Raw genomic sequence first — 12,415 nt, forward strand, 5'->3', positions numbered from 1 at the left:
CTTCACTCTGATTTGGAAATTATTCCCGGAGTCCACTAGTGTTAATAAACGGGGTCCCTCCCTTTCTCTAGGAAGCGTGCTTGATATTTCTTTGCTCTTCTGCAACAATACTGATGTAATATTGTACTTTCTTGTTCTTTCTTTTTAAATTCTAAACAAGAATTTAAAAATAAAAAATAAGTTTTAATGATGTTATCCAAATTCAATAAAATGTCATGTGTAAACTACAACTTACACTTACAAATAAAATTGTACCCCTTGTGATTTTCATTCTGTTGCACTCTTTCAAATTTCAAACACAAAAAACCCCATGGTCAGAATTGAAGGAAGTAGATTTCTTCATCTGAACAATCACTATGCTCATTGTTTACTTCAAATCTACAGTTTAAACACAGAAATGTACAGTTCCATGGGGGGTCAGAGACTCAAACTGAAAGGGCTACACCTAAAGTGAGCTCAAATAATTCTGAACCTTTAGGAACTTACTCTCAAAATGAATGTGTGTGGATCACTCACAGGGGGAGAGCCGAACACCATGATGGTTAGCCCTGAGGAGAGGCCCATATAGCTAGGAACTGAAGCCTCCAACCAACAGCCTTCAAATGACCGAGGCTGCAGCCAACATCTTCACTGCAGCCTCATCAAAGAGACTGAGCCAGAACTGTGGTCCTAAAGCTGCTCCCAGGTACTGAGCCTTGGATAGCGTGAGAAAAGAAATGCTTATTTTTTAAAAAAATGTTATTAACCAATGACACCCCAATAAATTTGTTAAAATTGAATGTATATACTCAGTTTAAGTGATTCTCCAAATTAACTTCCATATAGAAACAATGTGTATAAGTAACACAAGTGCTGACTTATAGCTTACCTATATATTACAAAAACTCAACAGCAACCACAGCAGGACTTAGAACATAGGCCAACAAAAGAGTTGTTTTAGGGAAGAGTATTTTATCATTGACATTTGTTTAGAATTGCCATCCCATGGTAATATTAAAAAGCGGGCCAACATTTACTGCTTTTGTTTTCATTGGGTTCACCCATGACAGGTGTGGACGAAAGGGGCCAATGCTGACCTGACAAGCTCAGGGGAGGCCTGCATGGTAGTCTTGCAAACTCAGAGACCTAAAGTAACCACAAAGGATGGTCTGAAATTAAACCATTAAAGCAGTTATGGTGGGTAGTTACGTCCTAGGCCGGTATCTTCACTGACAAGGTCAACCTTTACCTTAACTGAGCCTATCTGTCTTTTTGCATCTATGATAACATACCCTTGAAATGTCTTGGGTAACTTGTAACTTCCCTTTTTCTGGAGCCCCTGGGGCAGCACAACCAATGCTGGGCGCCAGGACAGATACCACAAATTCCTTCATTATCATGTTAATTGTTCCTGCACCCACCTAAGTATGTGTCCATCATTTTACTTGTTATCCAATCCCAGGGGTTTCCCCTGCTTTGCTCTATCTATCACCAATGAATTTTATGTAACCCACCTACATCCCTCCTTTAATTGCAATGTATAAATTCTCCGGAGCATTATCTCAATCCGTTGAGGTTCTGCTTCCCGGCATATGTCGACAGTTTGGCTCAAATAAACTCACAAAAATTCTTTACAGGTTTCAATGGTTTTTTTACGTCAACACAGGCCACTGGGTCATGGCCAGGGAGAAAGGCATTTTAAGTCACTTCTTGAATAAAATAGGAAATATAGGCTCACTGAATGGAGAGTAAAGAATTACAACAGGTAGAAGAACATATATTTAAACTATCCCACCCTCTCAAGAATACCAAAGTACTAGAAAAGAATCTATACTTCAACTGCAATCTATGTAACAGATGTGGCCATTACATAAAAAAAAATTCTATATAAGAATGGCTCAAACATAGATATTTTTCATACTTCAAGATGCAACTGTCAGTGTTATTTTTGACTGCCACCATACATGGAATAACTTATCCCCATTTTCTTAAAAAGGAGACTGAAGGACACAAAAGTAAACCTGTGCCTCAAGAGAGGCTACAAATAAAGAGATACCCCCATTGACAGGTTAAAAACTCAAAACAGTCTCACCAGGAAAACCATGACACCTGAGCACAATTCCTAACCTTGTATCTAAGTCTGTATTCCCTACTGTCACCTTAGCAATCTTGCCTTAATGCCAGTAGGCTGAACCACATGGCTGTTCATATCCCAAAGAACAGCCAATCCACTTGCGAAACCTTGGGAAACCTGACATCTGTTGGCAGCTGAATCACACCACATGGTTCATCTGCATTAACAACTGCAGTCCTGAGTGGCCTCAAATGAGATGTGCAACCTGGTGCTAAGCCAAGATTAGGGCCCTGGAATAAAAAACAAGGCTATACAATGAGACACCTCACAGACTTAGCTAGCAATCTTGTGAGCCCCAAATATTTTGCATGGCCCTGTGTTCTATACAGGTACCATATTTGATTTAATTAAATTCAATCTATTTCAATCCAAGTAATAGTTACCTCTATAACTGTACTAGACAGTGGAGGGTTGGGGGCAGGGAGGAGGGAAGTAAGTATGAATAAAACAACTCCTGTTTCAAAAGGCTCCCAGTCCAAAAGGGGAGACTGCAGGATCCCTGAGCTAAAGGTAACAATAGAATAGAAGCCCTGGTACAAAGAAGAAAGAGCTACCTGGAGGATCAAGGAAGGTTTAAAGGACAAACAGGCGTTCACCAGGCAAGACACAGGAAAGTTGCCTACGGTTGTACCAGTACTTGTGAATGTCATATCGATTTACCTTGTACATGAGTACCTTTAATACTGAAGGTACTTATTCTTATTTCAACTAGACAGACGCAAAGAAATTTGTAATATCTACTTCTCTTGGTACACGCATGACAAAATATTTGTGAATAAATACATTTATGAATAAACAACTCATTTACAGAGGACTTACCTTGTGCTAGGTATCACAATAGGTATGTTAGTCCCACAATATCCCCTAAACATTATGTATATTATTATCTTTACAGATGAAAACCCCATAGTTAGATCAAGGTCACCTAATCAATGGTTGAGCCAGATTTTGAACCAGGTTTATCTAATGCCAATGGTTCTAGTCTTAATCGCCACTCCAGAGTTCCTCTTTTATACATCATATACACATCTAAACCAATCCCTTGTTTCTCTATTAAGTAAGAATCTCCAGGTGGACACAGTGCTGTTCTCCTTTTGCTCTCCTATGGGACTAGCAGTTTCCCTCTCACAACTGCTTCCGCTGAAGCCCCTCCTTCCAGCACTAACCAAATCATACATCAGATGCTGAACTTGTATGGGGAAGTGGAAGAAAGTTGAGTTTGCAGGACGTGGAGCTTCTTTAGCTTGGGGAGTCCCTACTTCCAAAGCCCCCCATTTTCTGAGTAGCAGAAGGAATAGAAACTGCAGCTGAAATGACTCAAGAAGAAACTTGACATAATACCTCTGTGTGCTTTATTCCGCTTAAAGTTTTCCCAATGAATACAGTATGAAAACACAGCAGAACTAGATGAACCCAATGAGCTAAACCCAGAGAAAATGTCTTTCCAATCAACCAAAGGATGTGTATGCATGCATATAAGCCAAACCATGGACATGGACAACAGGGGTATGAGAGCATGAGGGGGGGAGGGGGGGTTAATGGGAAATGAGGACACATTTGTAATACCTTAACCAATAAAGAAATTTTAAATCCAAAAAAAGAAAATGTCTTTCCAAAGCTCAGAGGGCATGCAAATATTACCACTTTTTTAGTGCGTGTATTTTTCTTTAATGAAAAGGGACAGGGGAGGGGAAAGAGTCCATCCAAAAACAAAGACCCACTGAAATGCTAAGGTCAAAAGGGAGAAGCCCACCCTTGCAGCTCTTCCTCTGAGTTGATGAAGACTCGCCCCTGGTTTCCCAGCCCTAATTCTCTTCCACTCCATCTGACCCTTGAACACCACGGGTTTGAACTGTGCAGGTCCACTTATACATGGATTTTTTGCAATAAATATTTTCTCTTTCTTATGACTTTCCTAATAAAATTTTCTTTCCTCTAGCTTATTTGTTGTAAAAATACAGTATATAATGATAAATATGTGTTGATCGACTGTTTATGTTAATGGTAAGGCTTAACTGTAGGCTATTAGCAGTTAAGTTTTGGGGGAGTCAAAAGTTAGATGTGAATTTTTGACTGTGTGGGAGGTCAGAGCTCCTAAACCCCATGTTGTTCGAGGGTCAAGTGTACTTACAAAAGAAAATAGTACAAGGTGGTCCACTTAATTTCCCCATCATCTGAAACAGCTCCTAAACAACCAACTCCAGGATCTTTGCATGTGGCACAATTTTCTTGCTTTTTAAGGAAATTAAATCAAATTGTGGTTGGAAAAAGAACTAGCTAAGCATTCTTTTAAAAGTTCAGAACAGTCTAAATTACGGGTTTGGACACACAAGAAAAAGAAAGTTTTGTTTTGTTTTAATCCGATTTTAAACGGAATTAGTTGAGGCTGCTGAAAAGATGAACTATATAATTATAGCAATCTACGCAAATAATACAGCCACAGTAAAGGAACAATCAGACTCAAGGACAGAGACCAAAAACCTTCTTTCCTGCCTTCTCCACTGAAGTCATTTTTCTTTTCAGTAACAGAAAGAGGAAACATAAATATTATATTGCATATTTAATATGCAAAAACCTCTTGACATTAAATAAATTTAAAATATTTCTTATAAAATATAAATTTTGTCACTTCTTACAAAATAAATGTATCCTTTTATGGAGGAGGAAGAAGTATTCATTAAAGGGTCACTAAATAAATTCATTTACATTTATCATAGGTTTCACATGCATAAACAGTCAGGCGCCCTTTACAGGGATGTAACCTAAGAAATGCACTGTTAAGTGTTTTCTTTGTGTGAATACCAGAGAGTGCATTTACACAGACGTAGATGGTACAGCTTACCACACACCTAAACTGTATGGTACAGCCTACTGTCCTAGGCTACAAGACTGTACAGCATGTTACGGTACAAAACAACATGAGGGTAAATCAAGCACAAGAGAAAATAATGCATTCAAGAGACTCAGGAAAGATGTAGGCGGCAGCTGCTGCTGACGTAACACAACATACTGTTTTACAGCAAACTTTTTTTTTATAAGTAGAAAGAGGACACTGTAAAATAGTGATAAAAAATATAGTATAGTAAATACATAAACCAGTAGCAGTCATTATCATGATCAAGTAGTATGTACTGTACCTAACTGTATGTGCTATACTTTTATACAACTGGCAGCACATGGGTTTGTTTACACCAGCATCACCACAAACACGTGAGGAATGCAATGCACTACCATATTACCATGGCTATGACATCAGTAGGCAATGGGAATTCTTCAGCTATACTACGAGTATAATCTTACAGAACCACTGTAGGAGATGCAGCCCACCATTCACTGAAGCATCGTTATGCAGCACGTGACTACTAAACCAATAACACTTGTAAAACCCATAACAGGAAGGGATTAATACTGCCTTAAGAATCACTCCTATTGAAATGTCCTGAATATTAAAATAATTTTTAAGCAATGACAGCTTGTTATTAAACATTTTTAAAAGCCATGTTTAATCGCATTACTATTCCCATTTAATCTTTAGGACTGAGGAGAATCTCAAAATGCACTGAATACTGGGGAAGGGATACAAAAATCAAATTTCCACAGGACAAAGGAGTCTTTTTACTATGTCATACCAGCAGAAATTTGGCATAACCGAGCAAGTGCTAGAAACAAGAAAGCCATGAGTTTGAACATTAACTTAGAAATGTTTCTCCAATGTTCACCCCTAACATCAAGATAATAACAGTATCAAAACGCAATGAGAACATATATTTTTTAAGTGATTTTTTTAAATGTTTTCATTGAAACTGAAACACAAAAAGCAATGCCAGCAACTGCAGTACACAGTGAATATCATTTTAGGGAACAAATATCTAACTTGTTTAACAAGGAACCAGATTTCAGAGATAGTGAGAGAAAGCCAGACCAGCGATGCATGTTTAAGCACTTAAGGAGGGTGATTAAAGCAACAAGATTAAATTGGTATGTTAAGTCCGGCCGGTGTTGCTCAGTGGTTGAGCATCTACCTATGAACCAGGAGGTCATGGTTTGATTCCCGGTTAGGGCACATGCCTGGGGGGGTTGTGGGCTCGATCCCCAGTGGGGGTCGTGTAGGAAGCAGCCAATCAATGATTCTCTCTCATCATTGATGTTTCTATCTCTCTCTCCCTCTCCCTTCCTCTCCGAAATTAATTAAAATATACATATTTTAAAAATTAATACATTCAATATTAAAAAGCAACGTGAAGGACATAGCCCCTTTAAAGACTTGACAATAAATTTTAACTTATTCCTCATGCAAATTAAGTGGAAGACCAGGGTGTTTATAACAGCAGCAATCTGCCTTTCAAATACTAAGCAGGCAGCATTGTTCCCAGTGGCTTAAAAGTATGAGAACGACGAGCTTAAGCAAGGAATTTTCAAGTGCAAATAAAATGTGGTAAGGAACTAGAAAATGAGACATGGAAAAACTGAAAGTACTGAAGGTAATTCACTTACCAGGAAATGATATAAAAATAATCAACTCATTCAATGAAAACATAATGCAGAATTAGGTCAGCAACACTGAACACATAATACAGAATTAGGTCAACAACACAGACCTAGAAACCTCCTTCCTGTCTCCAGACTCCGCACGTACTTCATTCGGTCACTGCTGGCTACCTTTCCACCGACCGGGCCAGTGTTCAGCTAAGAAAGAACAACACGGAGTTGAAAGGAGGCCCGTCCTCCTCTGAGTGTCAACGTGTGGAAGCCCACGTGGAAGCCTTTACAGAGTCATGGCCACGAGATCTGGGAGCTGGAAGTAAACGAGTGAGTACAGCTGAAAAGAACATAAACTGCCTCCACAAAGGACTTCTGTCTCCACTGCTTGACCCAGAGTCAGTGCTGGAAACTTCTTCGTGGCTCCATCACCAGAAAGTCGGGAAAGGAAGGAGGGCAGGAGGCTGCAAAATACAGCCCTCCCCATTCCCTTTCAAGACTCCAGGTGGGCTGGGGCCCTTAGGTGTTTGAAATGACAGCTTCTGGGTGGGCATGGAGGTGTCCCACCTGGTCCCTGCTAAGACTGGCAAGAGCAAGACCGGCTCCTCTGCCCTTCTCCTCTGGATTCCAGGTTCCTCTCTCTCCCTCCTTCCCCCCAGGAGCCAGGAGCTCAGGTGATATCCGAATAAGCTGCCATGCATATGCTCCAAAGCAGGGGTCCTCAAACTATGGCCCGCGGGCCACATGCAAATACAAATATTGTATTTGTTCCCATTTTGTTTTTTTACTTCAAAATAAGATATGTGCAGTGTGCATAGGAATTTGTTCATAGTTTTTTTTAAACTATAGTCCGGCCCTCCAACGGTCTGAGGGACAGTGAACTGGCCTCCTGTTTAAAAAGTTTGAGGACCCCTGCTCCAAAGCCTCCGCCTTATGTTACTCTGCACTCCAACCCCAGAATTCCCACTTGCTTAGCTCACCTGGGAGTGCTGGAGAATGATCTGATGACACGAAGTCACATTAAAATATGAGTAGTTGACAGGCCTTCTTCCCACCTCAACTCCGCACTCTCCCTCGCTATCAAATTAAGTCAATCTCCCAGGCCCTGTATGTTAGGTGATATAGAGAAGGAATCTGGGGATAGGTTGGGGGTGAGAAGTTTGTTTTTCTGTTGCCCCATCCATCACAACACTTGCTAGCCTCGGAAAATGACAAGGCAGCAGCTGGGTGGCAACTCAGAACTTCTTCCAGGGCAGGAGGACTACACCCCTGCCCTGCTTCCTCCCACCACCATGCACGGAGGGCAAGCCCAGACCACCTCATGCCATCTCCTCTCCAGTCTTGTACTTGAACAAAGAAATGGAATTCTAACACATGCTACAACATAGATGAACCCTGATGAGTGACATAGATGAGCACATTATGCTAAAGGAAAGAAGCCAGCTACAACAGGACAGATACTGTATGATTCCACTTATAGCAGTACCTAGTACAGGCAAATTCACTGAGACAGAAACTAAAATAGAGGTTAACAGGGGCTGGAGGAAGGGGAATGGGGAGTTTCTATTTGAAATGAGGAAAAAGTTCTAGAAAACAGGCATACCTCAGAGATATTGCATGTTTGGTTCCATACCACCGCAATAAAGCAAGTCATAATTCTTTTTGCTGGTGGATGGCCTTGCCTTCAATTTGTAAAAACTGCAGCATCTGTGATGCGCAATAAAGAGAAATGCAATAAAACAAGGTATACCTGCAGATGGTGGTGATGGTTGCACAACATTGTGAATGTACTAATGCCACTGAATTGTACACTTAAAAACGTCAGTTTTATTTTGTGTCTATTTAACCACAATTTCAAAAGTTACAGCAAAACAAATACAAAAAGAAAAATTAGCAAAGGGAGACAACCTCACACACAGCTCTCCCACCTCCCACCTCACCCATCCCTCACTGACACCAGCTTTAGTCCTGGCACTTCAGTGTCTGTCTGTCTTAGGGTTAGGGTTCCACCCAAGGAAGTCCGGCTCCCAGAGCAGACAGACAGAGATGCTCGACTGTTCCTGATTTGCTGTTACAGAACAGAGCTGTGGAGGGGCTCAAGCAATGCCCCTGCCTGCATGTTACCTATTCTCTCAGGAAGTGGACCCCATTCTTGTTCCCCTTGCTCTCTATGCTATCCCTGTGCCGAACTCCCAAGGTTGGTTAGTGGGTGGCCTTGAATCCATATTCATTATTTTCAGGTAAACCTCGATGTGACCCAGGTAAATCCATTCCCGATTTGAGTAGACTCCACCGGACCCTTGGGAGCTGGATGGACGCATCAAATTATTGAGCTAGCCACTAGGAAAAAATATAGAGTTTTCCCTCTTCCCTTCTTTACCATGTGCTTAGTATCTTTGTAACACAATAGTTATTCATTCATTAGATATGATTCACTAATTATTATACCATGCAGCTATGTTGTACAGCATAATGGTTAAGAGCATATGACTGAAGACAAACTTCTATGCACTAGTGTGTGACCCTGGGCAGTCTTCTCAACTCCCAGTGCCTCCGTTTCCTCCTCCATAAAGTGGAGGTAATACTCATCCCTCTCTCATAGGATTTTGATGTACATTAAATGTGTTACACATAAAAGGTTTAGGAAAAATACCTGACATGTATTGAGCACTCACAGTGTCCTTCCTCTGGTGATTGGAGTCAGTCTAATACCCTCAATCTTCATTGCTCATTGCTGATGTGTGACATTGCTTGTTCCCAATGTTTGACACTCTTGACCCCACAAGTCGAGGAATGGGGTGCAAGAGAATGACTTTCCTTTTTACTTTATAATTCTCTCTACAGTTTTTTCACCACTTGTATTACAGAGCCAAAATGCCAGTCAGCCATCTGGCACATGCTAATCGAACCAAAGCTCTCCACCTCATTAGAGTTCTCAAGAAAAATACTCTTTTTTAAAACTGTAGGATCCAAACCTGTAAGCAGAGGGGAACAGAGATGAGGAGCAACATTTGAAACTCTGGTCTAGCTATTCGTTTCCCCACCCGCTAGACTTCACAATTATGTGAACCCACAAATTCCCTTTTGCATAGGCTGGTTTCAGTCACTTGCAACTAAGGGAGTCTTGACTGATAATCTTGAAAATGATGTCACTGAAAACAACAGTGGAAATACTAATATCCATTTGATCGCTCTCTTCCCCCAGTGTTATTTCTTACATACTTTTTTAAAATCTTCACCTGAAGATATTTTCATTGATTTGAGAGGGAGAGAGGGTGGGAGGGAGAGACAATGATGTGAGAGAGAAACACTTATTGATCTATCAGTTGTCTCCCATATGGGCATCCCACAACCTAAATGTGTGCCCTTGACTGGAAGTCGTATCCACAACCTTTTTGGCATATAGGATGACGCTCAACCAATTGAGCCCCTTGGCCAGGCTGTTTCTAACATACTTTTAAAGAAGAATAATAAAATTAATTTGCAGCTAAATGACTGAGGAAATCATTGCACTCTAAAGATTCTCTAAGGAACAACAATAACAAAAACAGAATTCACTATCTTGAATTCAAGCCAGCCTGTTCACCAAAGACTTTATGAAGCATTAAAAGAACCTTCCACACTCATTTCAGCAACTGTAGCTCCTGGCGCAACGAGGCAATCCCTACAGGGTTGATAATAGATGGGTTGAGTCTTCCTGACACCAACCTCCTTAGGCTTCCACTGGTGGTCTCCTTGCAGACTTGCCTAGTTGCACCCCCTGCCCAAGTTCCCTGGAGTGAGACCCATCAGGACCCCTGTCTTACACCCTGCTTTTTGGTGTAGCCTCTGTGTCCTTTCCTCCCCTATCGCTGCCTGCTGCTCCCAAGACTCAGTTCAGACATTATGAGTCATGAAGAAATTGTCAAGATATGGACATTCCCTTTGGGATCTCCTGAATTTTGATTTTCACTATGAAGTGTGGAGAAACTTCAAGATGTAAAACAAGTTATCACCCAAGAGTTACTAACTAAAATGAATGGACATTTGAAGTATGAACACACAGAGGTATACCTGCAGACACAGATGTGCAAATACATGCACACATGTGCACACAGTCCCAAATCCACACAAAGACATGCAAAAGATGAGTAAAAAGTCTTACAAATTTAGAAAGAATTTGCTAAGAATCACTTTTTATGTGTGTATATAAGACAGGAGTCATCCATCCACCAACCAAATTATTTTCCTTCCAACAGAGATGAATGTTGCTAACATTTCATTTTTCCATGCAAAGCATACATCATTCAACAATGTGTTTGTTTTATAAGGAAACTCAGTTAACAATGTCAGAGCATTCTTCAGGAGTTAAAAAACTGTGTAGCAACAATATTAAATCAAACACCAGATCACTAAACACGCTGGCTTCAATTATATGAGGGCAGATGGGGCTTACATCTATCTGGCAAATGTTTTTCTCATTTGTTTTCATAACACCAGAAATAGACTAATTAGACTTAATTTTAAATCTCACATAATTTTTATCCCCTTTCACTTTCTATCTAGTCTGAATCCTAGCCAGAAAGTCTGTGAAATATAAACATCTGACCATCATTTTTGCTTCAAGGGACATATGAGGTTGGGCAGCAGTGCCTGTGTGAGTATTTTCTAGTAACTGACAAAAGCCACCTGTTTCTAATGCAAAACGAGCCACTGTAAGGAATTTGATGGGAACCATCTACCTGTCCTCTTTCTTCTGATCCAGTCGTCACAGAGTCTCTGGTTTCATAATTTGAGTTGAAGATAATTTCTAGACGTGACACCTATAAGCAAATGTAAATTAAAAATTAATCAAAGTTAAATATAAAGCTCAGGATTTGAGAATTTCAGACTTAAAAAAGACTTAGCAGTCATTTAGTTTATTAACAAACATATCCAGAAAGATTATAAAATTTGCCCAAAGTCACAGAGGTGGGGATAGAACCACAGGTGCTAGCTCAGTTGTCAGGTCAAACATTTTCTTCCACTGTTTATACCGTTTCCCTAAAGACTAGAGTACTTGCCTTAATAATCCACTCTTACTTGTCAAAATGTTTAAGAACAGTGGGCGCCACATGCACGCAAATGTCACCCCAATACATTCAATTAAATAAATAGGGTTATCATAACCTTTAGCATGAGGTGGTATGGAAACAAGCAAAACATTTGTATTAAATTTGTTCCTGTTCTTAGAATATCAAAATCACCTGATGTGAATTTACTATTTTATCATCATTTTAAAGGTTTATAAACTATTCACTATTGAAATTTAGTAACATAAAGTTGGTACTAAATGTTACCTTGTAAATTAAAGCAGAATTCTTACAGTCTAAAGCGCCCTCTAGTGTTCCTATGTAAAAACTTCTTTTCAGGTAAAGGGTCATCCTTTCTAGGGTCCTTTTTGCCCTGGACTGTGCTGGTTTATTTAGGTCTGTGCTTGCCATCCTGTTTGGTTTAACATTTGCCTTGGTATTTTCACTTTGATAGAGATTACTATTAATAGTTGCATTAAAAGAAGCTGGGGTTGGTTGAGTAGCCCTCCACTTTGTATTTCCAAGCTTCCTCCGCAGTCTTGTCCAGTACTGTAAGCACATGAGCAGTGCTATGGACTGAATGTTTGTGTCCCCCCTAAAAGTTTTATGTTGAAGCCCTAATTCCCAATATGGTGGTATCTGGAGGTGGGACTTTGGAGAGGTAATGAGGTTTACTTGAGGTCATGAGGATGGAGCCCTCACAATGGGATTAGACCCCTTATAAGAGGAAGAAATCAGAGCTGCTGCTCCCGCCCCCCATCCCACCACACCC

The 12,415-nt window shown here is 40.3% G+C and overlaps 1 protein-coding gene across 1 annotated transcript in view; it reads right to left on the minus strand.

Moving 5' to 3' along the window:
* Window positions 1-11,371, minus strand: part of RNF144B (ring finger protein 144B) — a 126,470-nt gene extending 115,099 nt beyond the window's left edge. Inside the window, exon 1 of the mRNA XM_005860810.2 lies at window positions 11,314-11,371. The gene's annotated coding sequence lies outside the window, so the exon portion shown is untranslated. The remainder of the gene's footprint in view (window positions 1-11,313) is intronic.
* Between the last annotated feature and the right edge of the window lie 1,044 nt (window positions 11,372-12,415).

Source organism: Myotis brandtii, unplaced genomic scaffold (assembly GCF_000412655.1).
Source record: "Myotis brandtii unplaced genomic scaffold, ASM41265v1 scaffold1402, whole genome shotgun sequence".
Lineage (NCBI taxonomy): Eukaryota > Metazoa > Chordata > Mammalia > Chiroptera > Vespertilionidae > Myotis > Myotis brandtii.